This window comes from Dermacentor albipictus, chromosome 5 (assembly GCF_038994185.2).
Source record: "Dermacentor albipictus isolate Rhodes 1998 colony chromosome 5, USDA_Dalb.pri_finalv2, whole genome shotgun sequence".
In the NCBI taxonomy this organism is placed as follows: Eukaryota; Metazoa; Arthropoda; class Arachnida; order Ixodida; family Ixodidae; genus Dermacentor; species Dermacentor albipictus.
The window spans coordinates 129,000,909-129,013,224 of record NC_091825.1 but is presented as its reverse complement, the minus strand read 5'-3'; the positions used below and the strand labels follow the sequence as shown (position 1 = coordinate 129,013,224).

The window sequence follows — 12,316 nt, the reverse complement described above, 5'->3', positions numbered from 1 at the left end:
GAAGCCTATATATGATGTTTGTGGACGTCTTTCTGTGACGTCTATGTATACGATGGTTGACTCGCTGCATTCATTATTGTTGCTTCCTGTCAGGCGCTGTTAGTTACCTCACTGACGTGTGTTATTAATACGGACACTCGGGGCACATTCGCGCCTCGGGCGCCGTCGTGCTGTACTGGTATCGACAGTGCATGCTTTGCCCGCGCTTGGTGGAGAGCAATGAGACGTGTAATGCATTTACACGTCTTGACGTACGTACGCCCCTTGACGTACGTCAAGGGGCGTATTCTGGGGCTATCACTTTCGGCAATACTATTGCCTCGTCCATCGGGCGCGCGCTGATTGGCTGGTTGAGCTCTACGTCACGTGAAGGCGATAGTATCACCGAAAGTGATCCTCCGAGAATGCGGTCCCAGGATAAATTTATCTAATCGTTTCCTTGGGCGCTGATAAACGCCAACGGTTTTCTTTCGGTCTATGCTTGTCATGCGCCATCGAGGTTAGACGCTTGCAAAGCCGTTAGCGGCGCTTCTCATCCCGCCAGCGTTTCACGACGCTTTCAGCGCAAGGATAAACGCTGCTATCGTCGCTTGCAATGCTTCGCCCTCAGGCGAAATTTGTGAGAGCTTTCTCATTGCTTTACTGTTGCCTCAAAAGGAGTAGCCGTCATCTCGATATGTGGCTAAATCGCTTTCTTCTTTTTTTCATTTCGACAAGAACGACGACGACGATGACAAAAACAACATAACTGTATAGGGAGGCTAACTGATGATATTTCTGTACACAATGTACAAACAACCTAAACCTATCATGATAAGGACATGCATGGTTTATGTGTAAATAGGCCCGCAACGTACGCCAGGACTTATGGCCATAAAATTTCGGCAGGGCCAAACTACTATGTTTGAATTTGTTCTAGACATATGTAATTAGCCAACTGCTCGACTCCTATTATTTCCAACGAGCGAGCGGCTTGGTCAACTGGGCATCTATATTATACATCAGCGTTTTGGTCGTGATCCCTATAAACCACGAACATTGCCTGGAGGTACATTAGATGTATCAGTCGGAGATTCAGCATCTCCACTAGAGGTTGAGATTGCTCTAGTTTACGTGAAAATAACGCTGATGGTACTGTCAAAAGTCCTCTTTTTTACGTTGAAAAGATGTCTCTGCTGGATATTCGTTACATCTTTTTGGATATTAGTGAAAGGCTGAAATTCGCTACAACTGCGTTACCCAGATGACATTTTGTACATTCACATTATTGTGGGGGAACAGTTCAGCATATTTTGATTGACGGACCGTGAATAGAACATAAAATTCCAAGAACATTGCTGATAATTAAGAACTCGCGCGATGCCTGGCGCATCAGGGCTCTATGCATATTGCTTGCTATGTTGAATATGTAGGCGCTATGTGACAGGTGCAAGGGGGAAAATGTCACACATCAAGATCAGATACCTCAAGAGACCGCATAAGGGCTCACGCAGGCCCGCCACGCGAGCGTGCAGACTCCCTATTCTTTAGGGCCTCACACCTCGTACAAGTATAGTATTGATATAAATCACATTTTAAGAGTAAATGGAACGCAGAAATAGGAGAGTAGGTGCAAAAATATGACATGCAAACATACTAGTCATGAACCATGATTTGAACAAGTGAGAAAACATGTTTGTCATAGGAAAACTGAAAAAAAAAAAACAAGTCCTCTGGGAGGACAACTATTCATGTGTGGTCGGAAAAGTTTTTTCAGGTCCTTACAAAATAGACTGGACGCCGCGTGATATGCACACACCCACACACACACACACACACATTTTATATATATATATATATATATATATATATATATATATATATATATATATATATATATATATATATATATATATATATATATATATATATAAACGAGAAGAAAGGGGTTTAACCGAGGGACCCGATAATTATTAGTCATATAATGAGAAGCCTACAAACACTGACACCAAGTACAACATAGGGGAAATTGCATGTGCTTAATAAATGAAATAAAGTAATGATAAATTAATGGAAATTAAAGTGGATTTCATCCACTTTAATTTCCATTAATTTATCATAAAGTAATGATAAATTAATGGAAATTAAAGTGGATTTCATCCACTTTAATTTCCATTAATTTATCATTACTTTATTTCATTTATTAAGCACATGCAATTTCCCCTATGTTGTACTTGGTGTCAGTGTTTGTTGGCTTCTCATCATATGACTATATATATATATATATATATATATATATATATATATATATATATATATATATATATATATATATATATATATTTGTATATGAACGAACTTTAGGTGATACTGTTCAAACGGTGTGCACCAATAAAATATACCTACCGATTGGTGCTTCAATGATATCCTATGTACATTTATTATACATTACCTGGTAGCCTAACAATCGTGTATATAGTACATCCTATATATAAACAGCCACACTTTTTCTTATAGAAAGGGCACGTACGCGAGACGTAACATGTACGTGACTTCAAGACGTTGACGTTTGGATCAATTATAAACGTTGAAGACACGTCCGTGGTTCACATGGATATTAGCTACCTCCAACGCCAGCTTCCAGGGAAGCTGCACGAATTTGCCGAAGCAGCACACTACTTACTGTACACGGACGATCCAGGCTTCCATATCGCCTAGGCAACGGATAAAAAATGCAGCAACCGGTTTTCCCTGCGTGGTAGATGCTCGCCCACGTGCCCCGTTACTCGCAGCCAATCCGGTCGCACCTTGATGTCTGTTCCAAGCTCGTATTGCGGCTGGCACTCTTATCTTTTGTTTTTTTCCTTTTCTGATGCGAGCGGCTCTCTCTTATCCGCCAGGGGGCGCGCGCACGCCAGCTGCGTTTTGTCCCTTTTGCTACGGTCCCTGGAATAGTTTTGCCCGTCTTTCCCTCCCAGTGTTGTGTGGCCGGCAGAAGGATCCTTAACGTCGTTATTATCCTGTCCTGAGGCTTCCCGGGGCTCCTCTTGCCTGTGCGTTCGTACCGAGCCGCTTCCCCGGGACTCCCCTTTTGTTTCTTTTCCCGGCTACCATACTTTCGTCCCTGTCTCCCCGCGACCTGCTTTCTCGCTCGCCCCGAAGCTCTTCTGGAGCTGTCGCCACTGCTGCCGGCCGTTCGTGGTAGGGCGCGTTGCAACGCCCTCTTTTTTCGTCGAGTTTATACTTCTTCGCGTCTCTTATGGTCTCCGTCGGGCCTCTAGAAACGCGACTTTATTTCTATCTGCCTCGCCTTCTATCTCTTTCCACTGCCTACTCTCGTTACGTTGAAGCCTCTCAGGCTGCGCTGCCGCGAAGCTTGGCAGCTGTTGGCGTTTCCCTCGCGGTAATTTCGTTTCCACGCCGTCATTATTGCTCTCTTCTTTTTACCTCTGTGTTCTGTCCCCGCGAAGAAAGGAAGGGAAAGGCTTGAGAGTGTGTCTGCGTGACAGCGTGTGTGTGTGTGTATGTGTGTTTGTGTGGATGCGTGGGTGGGTGGCGACATCTGGAGGTGATGAGTCCTTATAGCCCCCTCTTATGGCTCTTCCGTGCGGCGCGCTTGGATTCGACGTCGCCACTCCCTTGTCCCTCGAATGGGTTGCCGGTCGCGTCTCGGAAAATAAACAGATGAAAGAAAACGTAATAAGAACAGCAACTCGGTCATTCAGTTCGTGCCTACGACTGCACGAAGACGCAGCTTTAGCTTCGTGGCGAAACCGTGAAGGCGTAAAAGGAAGAAAGAAAGAGAGGTAGGAGTTACGAAACGGCGCCGTTTGTTCCTAGAAACTTTCTCAGCGCGGGTCACCTTGTGGTGCACTTTTCGGAGGAGGCATGTGCGGATGAAAGCCCGGCGCCGGGCTTATTTACGATGAAACGAATCTGAAATATCCAGTCGACGTCCCCTCTATAAATATACTCTATACGTGAGGAGAAAGGATGCCACACCGCCGGAACGTGCGGCTCCTTCCTGAGGGACGAACTGACCGGCAACTTTGGTACGTGCCGGCAATGACCGCATGAATGCTTGACAAAGGGACAACTACCAAAACTTTGTAATGTCATCTGCTTTAAAACGGTTTCCGGACAGAGACTGTTGTCCTCGGACGCACTTCAATAAACGAGAGCGAAACGTCATCTGGCCCATATATTAGCGGATGGCACCTTTTACTGGTTAGAGCTAAGGGTCCTTGGAACGGTTTAGACAAAAGTTGTAGGCGCGTAAGGGTAAAGCTAGTAAAACATTTGTGTCGCAATTTAAGTGAAGCGTCTCATATCAAGAGAGCCACGGACGATTACAAGTTACCCTCCTCCCTAGCCATCCTTTTCCTCCTCAACTCTTTCGCCGAGCGAGGGGGCTAAGTTCCGCCTTCAGTGGCTCTGCGTCTTGATGTGACGTCATGTCGTCTACTTCAGGTGTCTTAGAGCCAGCGGGCGAAGCCTCTCCAACCTCTCCGCTGCCCGCCTGGCCGTTGATCCTCAGCGAGAGATATACAAGCACCGTGTGTTTCGAGCTTTCTGACGCAGCGCCGAGCGTGTCCGCTAAGCACAGGCGAGCTGGGCGTTTTGGCGGATGGGCGGAGGCGTAAACGCAAACGGCCTGCACGGTGCAGCCACGTGATGGCGCAGAGCTCCAGCCAAACAGAGAGCTAATATTGCTTTAATCAAGTGTAAAACATTTTAAACATTTAAAATGACAACGTTTTCACGATTACGCTGCTGCCAATAATTTAGACCAGCAGAAAAGTAGAATGCACTTGGTTTCTGCTGTATTAGCTCTGCGTTTGTCTGGTTGAGTTTTGTGCCACCAGGTAGTTCCACCCTGCAGGCCGCTCACGTTTGCGCCTCCGCCCATCCGGCAACACGCCCAGTCCGTCTGCATTTACCCAACGTTACTAACCTATCTATTAACGTTGCATTTACTGGAATACCGAAAACGCTAAAGCTCTCTCTTGTGGTAGTAATTCTCCGGCGTGAAGTGACGGCCGCAAACGTGTACATCCTGGTGTCTATCGGATACCGACAGCTCGATGTGCTGTCGGTATCCGACATCCGGTATCCGATCTGCGCTCGCTTGTTGCATTGGAGAGGGACATGGTGTCGCAGCTTGACATGCCGCCAATCACTAGATTTGCAGCCCACAACACAACAAGGGCGAACCGTGGTCCTCCCGAAAAGAAACCTCGAGACCAACACCGACCGCGCAGCTCACGTAAACACGGAGCACGCTGCAACACAAGCAGGCGACACTTGCTGTGTGCCGGAAGTTCTCTAGTGCAGTGATAAGTTGTGTATTCACTTTCTGATACTTTTTTTCTATAGAAACAAATTTCCCAACATTCCATCTATTAAGGACAGCATTTTTTCACTACAAAGTTAAAGGAGTAATCAACGACGCCACGTGGGCAGCCAATCGGATAGCTCACCCGACTGACGTCACGCGCGATAGGTGGTGACGGGGCGGCTGAAAGCTCAGTGGAACGGCACCGCTGCGATTGGTAGCGATGCACATTTTTAAAACCTTACAATAAATTACGGGGCGTTACGCGGAGCGCTTGAATGTGTGCCTTAATGATTAGAAGGACCTACCCTAAGTACTCAGTACGTTTGTACAGGATCCTCAAAATCGTTTTAGGGTCCCTTTAAGAAAGGTCGCTCTATATATTTAAGTCTGCGCTTATGGGTGGTAATGCGAGAGGAGAGTCCACTTGAGTGCCTTATACCATTATGCTGCAAGAGAGCTTCGCAGACTCGCTCGTACCATCACGTTCAGTTATTGGCATACACTGCAGATCTCTAACCATCAGCATCGACCCATCACTGAAACTGAAATTACGAACAAACCTTTCACGACTTGACGCAACACTGCTGTGTCGGCTATGGGTAGGAGTAGCATTAACTCCTACAACTATCGCACTGGAATGGCGGACTCATAGGCGGAGAGCTTTCATTTTTCTGGGGGGGGGGGGTCGACCAGCTTTCTGAACCCCATGTATGTATGTATGTATGTATGTATGTATGTATGTATGTATGTATGTATGTATGTATGTATGTATGTATGTATGTATGTATGTATGTATGTATGTATGTATGTATGTATGTATGTATGTATGTATGTATGTATGTATGTATGTATGTATGTATGTATGTATGTATGTATGTATGTGTGTATGTATGTATGTATGTATGTATTATGTATGCATGCATGCATGCATGTATGTATGTATGTATGTATGTATGTATGTATGTATGTATGTATGTATGTATGTATGTATGTATGTATGTATGTATGTATGTATGTATGTATGTATGTACGCGCGCGCGCGCACGCACACACACGCACACACACACACGCACACACACATAGGGTGTTCAAAGTTAGACCTTCCGGGTTTTAAAAAAATGCGAAGAGGAGTATACAGGAGCCCATTTTCTACCTAGGTTATGCGGCCAAGCGGTCGCAAACTATGAGGATGAGTGTCGTCGTAATGTCAGCATTCAATTAAATTCGATAATTAACTTTTTATTCACTGCAGTTAGCATGTATGTTTATATTTAAAACTCAGAGGCGGTGCCATTCGGTGACTATTCCATTTTGTACAATTTTAGTGACGCGCGTGTGTCCCGAGATATGCACGTCTGAAATTCAGCCCAAGCCGTCTAACTACGCAGGCGAGACGGCGGCACCCGATGTGAGGCCCCTCCCTAGTGTGACGCAGCTGTTGCATATGACGCTCCGTCTGACAAGAACGCGGGGTGACAAGCGACGATAATTACTTTTCTTTCTTGGCCACCGTTTTCGTTCGTGGCCAACGAAACCGAGGGATGACTTTGCGCGGCGGCTTAGCCGAGCTCTTTTTTGAAGCAATGACTTGCAGAGTTGGCGACGAAGCGAGGTACCAGCGTACATGTACTGTCGAAGCAATCAAGTGCAGGATTAAAATACTGGCTTTGGTTTTTGTTATGTTTTTTTCATTTCGGAAGTTTAGAGTCATACAAGCGCTAAGCATGAAACAAAGGTGACAGCTACCGGGCGGCACCTTAGTTGCCGTGGTGTTCCAGGGACGCTGTACATATCCGAAGTGTGTGATTTGAGGGCCCTGCATTGCCTATGCCTGAAAAACTGCTGGAATAGAAGGACGACTGTGAACTGGCGTGAGTAGTGCACTTCATTGCTGTATGCTTGACGATTTTTTTTTATTCTTCGCGGTTTTGTGAAAGTGCCGTACATATAAGGCATTACCTTGCAAGCGCATCGAGTGAACCCCTGAGCTTCCATTATGTGCCTTTGCCTTTGCCACTGGTTGCCTCTACCAAGCTGAGCCATTGGAAGAAGCAAGCCCTACGTTGGGACCTTCTGCGTTGAAAAATGGCTGCTTCGTCTGTGTCGAGGTAATATTCTACGGCAGAAAAAAATTGATGTAGTGTTCTCAATGGCTGAGATGAACGGCAATGCTTCATTAGCAATGAGTCTGTACGCGTCTCGGCATCAGGATCGGCAGGTTCCAACCAAAGCAACATTTGTCAGCATTTTCAGTCGTTTTCGCACAGCAGGCTCAGTTCACCAAAAACGACATCCCAAGAAGAGTGTCATTGATGATGACTTTGAAATTGACGTCCTTGCCTGCGTGCATGCAATGCCAAATGTAACCGCCAGACAGAGTTCTAAACAATGCGAGAAAAGCGTGGGAACAGTGCACAACGTTTTAAAAAAGCACGAATTTCATCCATACCATGTGAGTCTTCATCAGAACCTAAGTGAGGCAGACTTTGAAAAACGGGCAGGCTTTTGTAATTGGGCCCTAATAAAAATTGACCAAGATAAGGATTTCGTACAAAGAGCGATTCGGGCTGTTGAGGCTTGATTTTGCAGGAACTGCACCGTGAACATTCACAATGCTCAATGCTGGTCGCAAGAAAATCCTCACTGGCTGCGGCAACACAACCACTAAATTCGCTGGGGTATAAATGTATGGGGTGGCGTATACTTGGGGGCAGAATCATTGGCCCTCACTTCTTCGAAGGGAACCTCGATGGAAAGAAATATGCGCGCGAAATTCTTGCTGGTGTCGTCGATAAGTTTGCCTCGAGTCTCCCTCTCAACGAACTGCGGCTAGTTTGGTTCCCAGCATGACGGGGCTCCACCACATTTCTCCTCCACTGCAAAGAGCTGGTTAAACTGCAATTTTCCACGGCAGTGGATTGGACGCGAAGGAGAGATGTTTTGGGCGCCGAGATCCCTTGGTCTCTCTCCACTGGACTTCTTTTTGTGGGGCTGCGTGAAACATTGCGTTTACGCAGTTGAGCCCACCGATGGCAACGTCATGAAGATGAGAATAGTTACCGCTTGTAGAAGCATCGACCCGGAATGCTGCGCAGAGTTGCCGACTCGGCGCGACAGCGCTTCATACCACGTGACTACGTTCATGGGAACGCAGTCACGTGGTATTCTCCATATTTCGCGGGGTTTATTTATCAGTTAACAAAATTAGTACGCAATTAGTGCATCGCTGAAAATACGGCAGTTAGATGTCCCTTGGCTGTGCCTTCAAATGACTCATTGACACTTTAATAATTAGGATAGTACGTCTCGAGTTGAATAATTAATTACAATTACGTAATTAAATCTCAGTAACAAAAAATTACTAGCAGCTACTCCACTGCACTCTAAACAATATGCACTAGGTTCTCTTCGAGTAACGCATTGCTCTTTCTTTAAATCTTGGTGCATGACAGTTAATTGGGACGCCCAGCATATATTTATGACCTCTGCATGCAAGTGACAATGTTTCCATCGCAAGTAAATGTTGTCAATTATTAGAAATGTTTTTTTTTTTCATGAGTCGTTAGCATTGCTTATTGGAAAGAGAGGCGATACTGAGACACACAACATTCACGCGCATTTCACACACCATTGATAAAGACTGCTGCAGGGGTCACTGAAGTCTATAGGTTTTAGTCCTCCGCCGCTGTTTCTTGAAGCTGCCGGTTTGTCTCAGGTTTTCATTATTTGTGACGCTAGTCGATGCGTTTGGTCTACTCAATCGCATTGACGTTGACAAGTCATCCACAGATGGTGTCTACCAGATTTTTAAATATCTAGCATCTTTTATGAAAACAATTTGCGGAGCACAGGTGGGCGCGAGTTCGAACGGCGACGGTGTAAAATTTCCGCATTAGTGACCACAAAATAAAAGTACTAGTTTTGAAAAGAGGCATGTAAATACTAACTACGCGATACCCTCCAGTAATTCGGGCTTCCGATTTACAATTACATTGTCATTTACATCGGCATATGCTCCTGCTGGAATCGAGGCCAAGTACTCGTTTACAATGGCCGCCACAAAAAGAGATCAACCGTACAGCCTGTCTGGAAAGTGCGCGGGCCACTTAGTGCGCGACCTCTCAGCGTGCGATCATTAAATCGATAGTGCGGTATGGTTCTCGTGGAGCTTCGGCCTTTCATGAAGGGGAGGGAGTCAGCGTTCTTCTCTCGCTCCACATTTGCAGCGCCAAAGTTGTCGAGAGAGCAGCCATATGCTTTCCGTCGAGCTTTCGCGGTCAGGGAAAGCGTAAACATAATAGTCTGCGTACTTTTTGACTTAAACTGTATTCGGTGGCTTTCCATAAGCCTGCTCGAAAGCGTGTGTTTCCGGCGTGTTTAAGGCTTGATAGGCATCATCACACCCATTTTCAGCTCCTTTGCTGGCGAAGGCGGGAACACGAAATCCATTAACGGGGTATTTCGCTGGGGAGTGTTCTTAGTTATTTTTCTGTCGTCCCTGTCTTGGGTTATGCCGGCCGAACCAACCATTGCGAGGTCCGGCTCCGCGCTATAACAAGATCCACGTGTTCGCAAATGTTTCTTTTTAATGTAGCCTAACGACTCTACAAGCGTTATCAGTACCAGCGGATGTAATGGAATGTCTCGGAACATACGTTGTGTACACTACTGTGACCTCTAAATAGGCGGAGGCGATGTCTTTGCACCACCTTCGGCTTGGGAGTGGAACCCTGGTGATACATCTACTGACGGTTTCAGAAGTGCTGTTCGACCAAAGGCAGGACCTCTTTCTTCAGGACATCTTCCAGATAGCTTGGGCTATTCACTTTCTCTTCATTGCCCAAGAAAACCAACGGCATATTTCCATCAGAAGTGATTGCCTCCCCACAAAACCTTCACTGATTGAGGATGAGAAACTCTTGAGGTAATCCTTCCACTGTACTTGGCTTTTTCGGGGCTTCTTGTCAATGCCCTATCATTTTGGGGGTTTAAAAGGTCACAGCTTCGCCGGAAAGGCGAAGCATCGATTACGATAGCAAATTAGTAGGTAGCTATACAAAGCAAGGGTAGTAGTTTTATCCTCCTTATAAACTCGTAAACATTCGCTTATTAACTGAATTAACAAGCATGGTGTCAGCGCGCACAGGCAAACAGGAACACATCACACTCGATGACCGTGGATACTTGCTGTCAAAACGCTGGCGTGGGGAAGTGCGGCAGCAGCAGCGAGCGAAGCAACCTTCGTGCTCTCTATCGTTTCAACGCAAACTGAGCGACGACAACACAGCGCGCACAAAAGTATGAGCAGTCGGCGCACCAGATCGCTTTCAATATACGGATTTAACTAACTAACTAACTAACTAACTAACTAACTAACTAACTAACTAACTAACTAACTAACTAACTAACTAACTAACTAACTAACTAACTAACTAACTAACTAACTAACTAACTAACTAACTAACTAACTAACTAACTAACTAACTAACTAACTAACTAAATAAATAAATAAATAAATAAATAAATAAATAAATAAACAGACAAACAAAGAAACAAACAAACGTGGCAGCCGCACAGTCCTATATGAACGACGGTAAGCTGCGGACGCTAATATCGCCTCATTTCAGTTACGAGCAATGTTTCAAGGATCGGAGACGGACCGTATTCACATCAGTTTAACTGTTTCACGTCTTCTGTCTCCTTTAACAGATGCCAGCAATAACGTACGCATCTTTCAGAGAGCAAGGCGCATATGTCCTGACGGTTTAACATGTAGAGCTCGGGTGACGAGAAACTATAACGCGGATGACATGTACTGTACGTGTAAGCGGACATCCTCACGTATTATCGAGGGCCGTCGCGCGACGACTGATTCTAGTGGGGGAAAAAAAAGAAAGAGGACAAACAGTGACGTAAGCACTATATAGCTACGTAAGCGACTCCGCTGACAAACAAATGACAAACACGCATACATATAATATACGTGAAGATACGCGCATGCACCGCATACCAGCCCGGCTTGTTGCGAATGTCCAGCGCATTTCCTTTTTTTCGTATTCTCCACGGATGTTCCACATATTCGGGACCATCCAAAACCCGCGTCGGTAATAGGATGTCCACTTTGTGGCCCTCGAGCCAGGCTCTGACGGCCGCTCGCGCGCAATCTGCGCGACACCGATATGGGAGCTATAGGGACGCGAGGCTCGGGAAGAACCACGTCTTCGCCGAGAGCGCGAGCCAGAAACCGCGCTCTTCCGCGCTGAGACTTGCGCAAATATTTGGACAGCGCGCGCCCGGCATCGTCGGGCCGCGGAGCGAAAAAAAAAACCCCTTATTTACGAACGACCGCGTCCGCTCGCTCTGTGCTTCGGGCGACGCTATAGTGCGACAGTTTGGAAACAACCCTAAGGGGCTGTGGGGGGCTCCCTGCATGGGGGTCTACTTTAAGGGAGAAGCACTTTAGAAGAGCCTGGAATAGCCGCCAGCAGGGGCCGAGCAGCATCGACGTTCTAGAATCGGGCGAGCCCGGAAGCTCACAGTGAAAGCACGCGCAAGCGCGCGCTCACCCGTCGCACGAAATGCGCTTCCATCTAGTTACGGCGCCGTTATTTTTTGTCTCTACATTTCTGCTCGGTTCTCGCCGGTCCGCGAAATGGCTTCAGCCGGACAAGTTATGGTGCCAAGCGGCGCGGTTGAGCCGGGGGGTCTGCGTTTTGCCTCCGCGAGTTTGACTGCAGTCAGTTGCGAAGAGGCCGTTCTTATAGGAAGTGACACGTCGTGTTTTTGTTTCGCGGAGGCCCGTTTTCGTCAGTTTATCTCTTCGTTCGCTTCACCCTTTGGACGAGATGCGTCGACGAGGAAAGCGGTAAATTTTGGAGTTCGGAAGATGTGCGAGAAACGGAGGTGAGCGCGCGTTGTATACGTGTTCCGAACGGCGGGCTTAAGACAACATGGGAGACGGACGGCCAAAACAAGCTTGGCTGCAACGAGGCGCCTAAG

The 12,316-nt window shown here is 46.5% G+C and overlaps 1 protein-coding gene across 4 annotated transcripts in view; it reads right to left on the bottom strand.

The window, feature by feature from the left end:
• The window catches only part of LOC135906350 (protein shisa-4-like), a 184,461-nt gene that overhangs the window by 12,338 nt on the left and 159,807 nt on the right, over positions 1-12,316 (bottom strand). The window lies entirely within an intron of this gene.